The sequence below is a fragment of the Budorcas taxicolor genome, chromosome 5 (genome assembly GCF_023091745.1).
Source record: "Budorcas taxicolor isolate Tak-1 chromosome 5, Takin1.1, whole genome shotgun sequence".
NCBI lineage: Eukaryota > Metazoa > Chordata > Mammalia > Artiodactyla > Bovidae > Budorcas > Budorcas taxicolor.
In genome coordinates this window covers 109,902,605-109,911,114 of record NC_068914.1, presented here as the reverse complement: position 1 = coordinate 109,911,114, position 8,510 = coordinate 109,902,605, and the positions used below count along the sequence as shown (strand labels likewise).

Genomic DNA, 8,510 nt, shown 5'->3' with positions numbered 1-8,510 from the left:
ATATATCTGCAAGTAAATTAACCACCTGTTGAAACAAAGCCTAACAATTCCTTAAAGAAGACAATAAAAGAAAAACACTCAACAATGTAAACCAGACAATAACCTGTGTTTAATACAAAATTAGTGGGCATGCCAAGAAAAACAAAAATTTGACCATAAACAAGGTGTTTTAGAAAGACACATATTCAGAAATGATAAAGATGATGGAACTAGCAAATAAGAGTTTTAAAATAGCTATTGTAAACTACTCTGAGGGCTTCTCTGGTGGCTCAGTAGTAAAGAATCCGCCTGCCAGTGCAGAAGATTCAGGTTCAATCCCTGGGTGGGAATGATCCCCTGGAGAAGGAAATAGCAACCCCCTCCAGAATTTTTGCCTGGGAAATCACAGAGACAGAGGAGCATGGTGGGCTACAGTCCATGGGGTTGCAGCAGAGGCAGACACAGCTTAGTAACTAAACAACAACACTATATTGAAGTATTTAAAGCAAAACACACACACAGTAAGAAAAGAAATTTTATGAAGTCTGAAGACAGTTTCAAAGATAGGAGAAAGCTGATAAGTTGTAGGAAACCAATGATGAAGAAAAAAATCTTAAAAAAGCAGCTAGGAAAAAATTATTTGAGAAACAAAGGAACAAAAACAAAAATAATTGAACTTATAACTATGTAAACTGGAAGATAATTAAACAATATTTTTAAACTACTAAAAGAAAAAAGAAAACATGTCAATATAGAGTTCTACAATCAGTAAAAAATATCATTCAAAATAAAGATAAAATAAACATAGTATAGTTAAAGACATACATGTTGTTGAAAGTATTTATCACCAGGATATCTGTATTAAAAGAAATGTTAAGCTTTCAGACAGAAGAAAAATAATACCAGGTAGGAAGTTGGATCTACAGAAAAGAATGAAGAAAAGAATAAATGATAAAGATATGGATAAATATAAAATTTTATCTCATTTTAAAAATTTATTTAAAAGATGTCTATTTAAGGTAAAAGTCATAATAATGTATTGTGGAATTTGTAACATCCAGAAGTAAAGTGCATGGCAACAATAAGATAAAAGAGCACAGGCAAATGGAAGCATACTGTTGTTTCTTACATTGCATGTGAAGTGGTATATTATTTGACAGAAAAGTGTTAGAAGTTACAGATGCATGTTTCAAACCTGGAGCACCCATCACGGCAATAAAGTTAACAATGAAGAGATACTGGAATTTGAAAAATACTCAAATCAAAAGAAGTCAGGAATGAAAAAAAAAAAGGTAAAGATGGAAATGTCCAGATCAAATAAACATGAAAGTAACTCAAACTTCACTCGTAAATTTATTAAAAAAATTTTTTTTAAATTCAGCTGCAATGAGAAGTAATTTTTAACTTCAGTTTGGCAAAAAAAAATGTCTGCTAACACTATCGTCACTGAGATGTGGGGAAACAACCACTCATGCATTGTTAGTAGGCAGGTAAACAGGTACAACCTTATGAAGCTCAGTCAGCAACATTTCTAAGGATTAGAGATGCACATAGTATTTGATCCAGGAACATTGCTTATAGATATTTATGCTACAGGTAGCTTTGTTTATCCATGAATATGCAAAAATATGCAATAATATTAACTGCAAAATTATTTCTAATAAAAATTAGATTGCAAGCAATCTAAATGACCATCAAAAGGAGAATGGCTGGATAGGGGTAAAACTATGAACATACATACAAATAGACTACTATATACAGTAATCCACCCAAGTAATTCCACAGACTATCTCCCTAGTTAATATGTTCCTGACAAAACAACTCTTGGGTTTTAATAACCAAACCTCAGAGATGTTTGTATCTTCCAATACAATATTTTCTAGCCAGAGTTTATATAGGAACATTTAATATTTACCTCATAAAACATTATATGTTTTTTACCAAAATGACAAGCAGGGAAAGCCTTCAGTACTGTGAGATAGTAAATTTCTGTTATGTTATCCACTTTGTGGTATTTTATTACATCAAAGTAACACAGCAAGGTATTACCAGAAAGAGTGGTGCTCGGAAAAGAACTGATCAATGTATAAGCAGGAATAAAAGAGAATATGTTCAGAAATTTGAGGATTTACAGGGTTAGAGAAAGCAATTGCTTTTTTATACCAAATGGTAAAAATATGCAACTTAGCAATAAATACTGGTTAAAACTCAGACTCAAGGGAAGGCGCAAACCAAAGGTATGGCCATCATATTCTTTGTTAACTTTGCTGAATACGTGACGATGTCTCACAGAAAAACTGTGATGGATGCCCACTCAGTCTTTTCAGTGATAGGAAATGGCTTACAAAAAAGAGATTCAAGGCACGATCTCTCACATCTGAAGAGTGGGGAGACAGCTCAAAGAATGCTCAGCTCTTCTCCCTCCCATAACCCAGACTCGGAGAACATCAAAACCTTCAACAAAGGGGTTATCTGTTAAATAATAGCAACAAGAAAGAGAAAGGGTGGTATTATTACATGCAGCATAAACTTCAGTGGCAGCATTTTTATCCAAGGAGTTAAAATAAGTTCACCAGGAGGGCTTTGTTTTGTCTGCAATTGCATCCCCATCACCTAACCCAGAACACCTAGACTAGTAGCTGCTCACCAAATATTTGCTGATTCCAAGAATAAGTAATGAAAAGGCAGCCAGAAGAATCAAGGTATTTTCTCTGCTTGCTTCTCCTAGTCCCATGATGAGGAGGGAGGGGGAAAATGGGAAGCCCACTTGAGCAGTATTCTCAGAAAGAACTGAATTTAGTGACAGTAAAAAGGTGGTGTGTGTGCGCTAAGTCGTGTCTGACTCTTTGTGACCATATGAACTGTAGCCCACCAGGCTCCTCTGTCCATGGGATTCTCCAGGTAAGAATACTGGAGTGGGTTGCTATGCCCTCCTCCAGGGGATCTTCCCGACCCAAGGATTAAACCTGAGTCTCTTACATCTCCTGCACCTGGGAAGCCCATAAAAAAGAGGGAGCTTTTATTTGAGAAGTTTGTCTAAGATTATGTAAAGGTTCTTTGACCTTAGCCACTAATAGGCAGCCTTGCCATTAATTTATCATTTCCTCCCTAGTTTACTTCTCCCAGAACTAGTCCAGATCTCTTGTGAAGCTCATAAACTTCTTTAATCCCAACTCTAATTCACTTCATTACTGAGAGGACTGAAATTATTCAACATAAGTGTTCTCAATGAATCCTGTTATCATCTAAGCCCCCAAATTGGGACTCTTTCATTTCCATACCACAGATGAGGACATGGCCCCATTTTTCTAAAGCCAGCATAGCTGTATTCATATTTATCTGCAAAGAGGACATTTTTGCTCTTTTTGCCCTTCACATTCATGTAAAATGTCTGTTCTTTTCTGAATTTAAATTAATGCCTTGCATCTCCCCATCCTCTGCTCCTTCAGACTAAGAAAGCTTTCTCAAGATCTTAAAGTATTTCCAGATATAGAAAATTCTTCTTTTTGGTTCTGGCTGTTGTTAGATTAAAACTATCCATATGAACTACAATTACATATTGCATATAGGAAAGGGAACAAAAGCACTAGATCTTAGTTAAAATCATTCTTCAACTGGGGCCAAAGCTGGAAATGCTTCTGAAGGTTCTTTATCTTTCACCCCCTCTATTTGCAAACATTCTTGTTCACATTTACTTTCTCAATATGTACCTTTATTAAGACAGATCTAATCACATCCCAGTTCAGCTCAAGCCATGAGAGTACTCCAAAAAATAATATTTTCTATAATGTCCTCATGCTGCTGCTGCTGCTGCTGCTAAGTTGCTTCAGTCGTGTCCGACTCTGTGTGACCCCATAGATGGCAGCCAACCAGGCTCCCCCACCCCTGGGATTCTTCAGGCAAGAACACTGGAGTGGGTTGCCATTTCCTTCTCCAATACATGAAAGTGAAAAGTGAAAGTGAAAGTGAAGTCGTGTCTGACTCTTCGAGACCCCATGGACTGCAGCCTACCAGGCTCCTCCGCCCATGGGATTTTCCAGGCAAGAGTACTGGAGTCGGGTGCCATTGCCTTCTCCAGTCCTCATGCTAACTATCGTATATTCACCCAGATGCCACCTGATCATAGCCATCCCATAGGTAGCTAGGTGCAGTGAGTTTAAGCCTGCAGTTCTAGTCTGAGTTCTCCCTAAGATTTCTTCAAATCACCAAGAGTTCTTATGGTCTCTTCTGCTCAGTTCTCCATTATGTCAATTCAGAAGTGAAATTCAGTCTCTTCATTAATTCCCATAGAAAAGCCTCCATTCACATAAAATACAGCTTAGCTGAATACAGAAGGACCACAAGGAAGGATCATAGCCTGCACCCAGAGCAAATAGCTTCACATCAACCACTCTTCTTCACTGGGGTCCTTTCTAGTAATCCCACCACCAGGGATTCCCCAGTTGGTTCTTTACATAATCAGCACTTCACTTCATGTCTTTCTGTAAATTCCTCTCTATTCTTACCCTTTTCCCTCTCCAGAAAGCTCAGACCCTGGTGGTTTCACTTTTCCCCTCCAAGGTATTTTTTCCAGATAGATACTGCTTCTTCCATAAGAGGAATTCCGATATAAACTGTTAAATTTAGATTAGAATCTAAGTTAATTTCTGGAGATAATTTAATAATTCTAGTCTTGTTTCTTTTGTTCTTTGACTGAGGAAACAGAGGCCTAGAAATCTTAAGTGCTGTGCTTACTTTAGCTCTTACAACACTATTTACAGAGACCATCTGATTCAGAAACATGTGGGTGGTTTTTATAAAAAATACTAAATTTGAGGCTGCACCTTCCATCTGCTAAACCAGGATCTACTGAACAGCTCCCCAAATAACTTTTAGGCACACAAAGTCACTGCCTTTTAGTTATAATTTAAGGACTGGGCAGGGGAGGGGGGTACAAAAAAATACTAAAGCTGTTACAAATTTAATTAAATCTGAGCTGTAAGAATGACAGTTTGGTTTCACGCAGCACCTGAAAAGACCTTAGACAGTTTTGACACAGGACAAAGTAAATACTAGTGTCAATTTAGTGGAAGTAACAGCAGACTAGGAGTCAAAGCTAATGTGTAACCTTGAGCAAGTTACTTAACATCTCTGGACCTCAGGTTCCTAGGGGAAAATACTGTTTTCCCTACTTAACTCCAAGGACTATTTGAAGGGTAAAATGAGATCATGTATGTGAAAACACTTGTAGAAGGAGGAGAAAATAAATAGCTTTCTACAACCGCTAGGTATTATTTCAAAGTCCTACTTGGGCCTGGAAAACATCAATCTTCTGCCTGTTACCAGTGTGCTAGTAATACAGGCTATGGAGTTTCTCAAGAAGCCCGTAGGATCCAAGTTAGGCAGCTCATTGCTCAGGCTGAGTAGCCAGAGAGGGGAATTCTTGATTCAAAGCAGCATCTGTTAGTGATTAAGGTTTCAGAGGCATGTGCCTGAACTGAAGGCAATGCTACAGAACTGGTCATAGCGGCAGTCCCAGTTGTAAAACAGATTCCATCCTTAAAGTGGATATGAAAGGTAAACATGAAAGCACTATTCTGCAGTCACATGAAACAAAAATGATGCTTGTTTAACATCCCTCACAGCACACGTGCAAGCACACACAACGGGAAACAACAACAGCCAGAGGCTTATGGGAAAGAAACAGATTCCCCCAAGCCACAGCCACCACCGTCAAACTCAGAAGAGCTCACTTGCAGTCTAACAATTGCACATAATGTTTGCAAAGTGGGTATCTCTGGCATTCACTCTCTGATGCTCTCTTCCTTGAAAACTCAAGTTTGATTAAATTGGATCCTTGGCAAAAAAAAAAAAAGAATCCCCATATCCAAAAATCACTATAAATTCTGTCTGTGTCAGAGATCTGACTATGGTTAACATGACCATGTTTACTGTGAGTTAGAAGACAGGATGGACTTTGAACAAAGTCCAAAGATCTGGGCCTGGTGTGAAGAGTGATCTTAGGACTTCTAGGTAGGCTGGGTGAGAAATTCTGAGAGTGTTTGGGATGGCGGTAGAATGAGACCCCAAGGTTTTCATTAACGTTATTTTAGGAAAGTGTGCACTATCTATAAAAGTGGATGTAGGTGTGTGCTTGAGTTGAACTTAGAAAGCTTAGAGAGAGGGCTGTTAAAAAATTTAAAGAAAAAGTCAAGATGAACAGTTTAAGGTGGGTCTGAATTTACTGTTCAAGCTATAAATTTCAGTTGAAAGTACATGAATAAGAAACATGATGTCCCACACCAGGGGAGAGTCCTGGTTTTTACAGGGAACACCTTGAACATACCCAGGAAGTCAGCAACTTGGATGACCTGGCTGGCTTCAGTTTAGCCTTTCTGGAAGCACTTGTGAAAAAGAAGGGAGAGCTGTACCCAAGGCCAAAGCAAGTGACCAATAAGAAAACAGAATAAGAAGCAAAAAACTGGGACTTCCCTGGTGGTCTAGCAGTTACTACCTCACCTTCCAATGCAGGTGGTGTGGGTTCGATCACTGGTCAGGAAGCTAAGATCCCACAGGCCTCTCACCCAAAAAAGCCAAAACATAAAACAGAAGCAATATTGTAACAAATTTGATAAAGACTTTGAAAAACTTGTCTACATTAGAAAAATCTTAAAGAAAAATAGAGTATGTTTATTTAAAAAAAAAAAAGAAGAAGAAGAAGCACCAAAAGCTGACTGTATGAGAGATGGATCTAAGGACAATCTTAATATAAGAAAACTGTTCCAGGAAGGCAGAGCACGGGGCCTATGGGCCAGTCACTGAGGCCAAAGAAAAAACAGAGGTGAACCATAGCCATCTATTTGGTTAGAAGTTTGTTTGTTGGTTTGTCTAATTGCTTATTTTCCATCAGAAAATGAATGGTCACCTTGTAAACTAAATTTGCCCATAGACCACTTGAATCTATCTTATAGAAACTGTTTCTTTAGGTCATGAAACAGGCTAAGAAACTAAATTGTGGGATGCAGCAGAAAGGTCATTTAACCAGGACTGAAATACCTGGGCTCTAGTCCAAGTTATGCCAATCACTGGCTGAGGTGGTGTCTCAGGTGGGGCATTTAGCCCATGCATCTTCTGGAAGCCTGCCATGGCAGGGCTAGGAGGGCAGCAGGAGGGAGTAAAGAGAGATGGAAAGATGATCTCCAAGGTCCCATCCAGTGAAAACAGTCATGGTTCCAGTTAGCGTATAAAATAATTGAGGAAGTCTGGAAGGCTATATATCAAAACATTACTAGAATCTACCTCAAGAGAATGGGATTAGGGCAGAGGCAGAGAGACAAAAGAAAACAATTAAGGAACCCTTTCAGTGGGGAAAAAATGCAAAGGGAGAGGGGATTATAAGTGAAATATTAAACAGAAAAATTTCCAGTTAGCATATAAAATAATAAAGTCTGCAAGGCTATATATCAAAACATCACTAGTAGTCAGAGCATAAGCACGAATTAGAAGGAGCAAAGGCACTTGGGGGAGCTGACAAAGTGATTATTTTATTTCCCTGCTTTCTCCCCTGCCCGTCTTGGAAAAGCTCATGGTAGAGCCATTGGAAGCCTGTCAATCCCATCTAACTCCTCTTCATCCTCTGGGGCCCAGCCCTCCTTGCCCACTAATGAGGGAAGGGGACATGGGAGGGAATTGCCTGGGAACGTGCTCTGATGCCTCCTTTGCAATACACCATCTGATTTTCTGGCACAATGTGAAGAAAGCTGAGCTTGGATCTTACCCCACACTGATAGTGCTGCTTACCCTGGAGATTTCAGCATCATTAGTGTGGCTTCTCATATCATCCTGGCTTCCCTCTTTCTCACTATCAACTTCAGGGTCTACAAGTTTGTCATCCAAGCTGTACAAAATTCAAAAGGCCATGCAATAGAGCTATCTTCAGAAGTTTTCCATAATTATGAGAGTAACCCCATCAACATGGTCAACATGGTCCCAAAACTCATCATGTGTGTCTTTCTGGTGAAAGATCTGGCTGTGTTCATGTGGCTAATGACCAACATTGGCTTAGCTCCAATGAGATTGCCCTCCTGATCTTTGCCTAACTGTAAATTTTCAGTATTCCAATGAAAAGTGCAAATCCCAGTCTGACTACTATGTTATGACCAAGCCAGATGTTGAAGGGCCCAGGCAATTCTCTCTGGCATTTCAAAGAAAAAAAAAAAAAAAAGAAGCAGCACATGGAAATTAAAAATCCAACAGTTACCAAAACACCATTGAAGAGTTATAACCCTGCTCTTATGCCATGAAGGAATATGTCCAGTGTTCAAACTTTTTTCATCTGGTGTTTTCTCACCTTCTTTCACTTACCCAAGTACTGGGTTTTAAACCAATGTCTTACAAGTTTTGTGCTTATTTTCAGTTTAAGGACTCATGATTACAAAAAAATTGATTTGGGGGTGGGAGTGGAATAATGACTATGGAGTTAACTTTTATATATTCCTCAGACTATTCTTACCCTCCTCTGACCTCGTAACCCTGTTTCATAATGTGAACAG

The 8,510-nt window shown here is 38.8% G+C and overlaps 1 pseudogene; it reads left to right on the top strand.

Moving 5' to 3' along the window:
• Positions 1 to 7,636: 7,636 nt before the first annotated feature.
• On the top strand, positions 7,637 to 8,203 carry LOC128048186 (reticulon-3-like; annotated as a pseudogene).
• Positions 8,204 to 8,510: the final 307 nt, after the last annotated feature.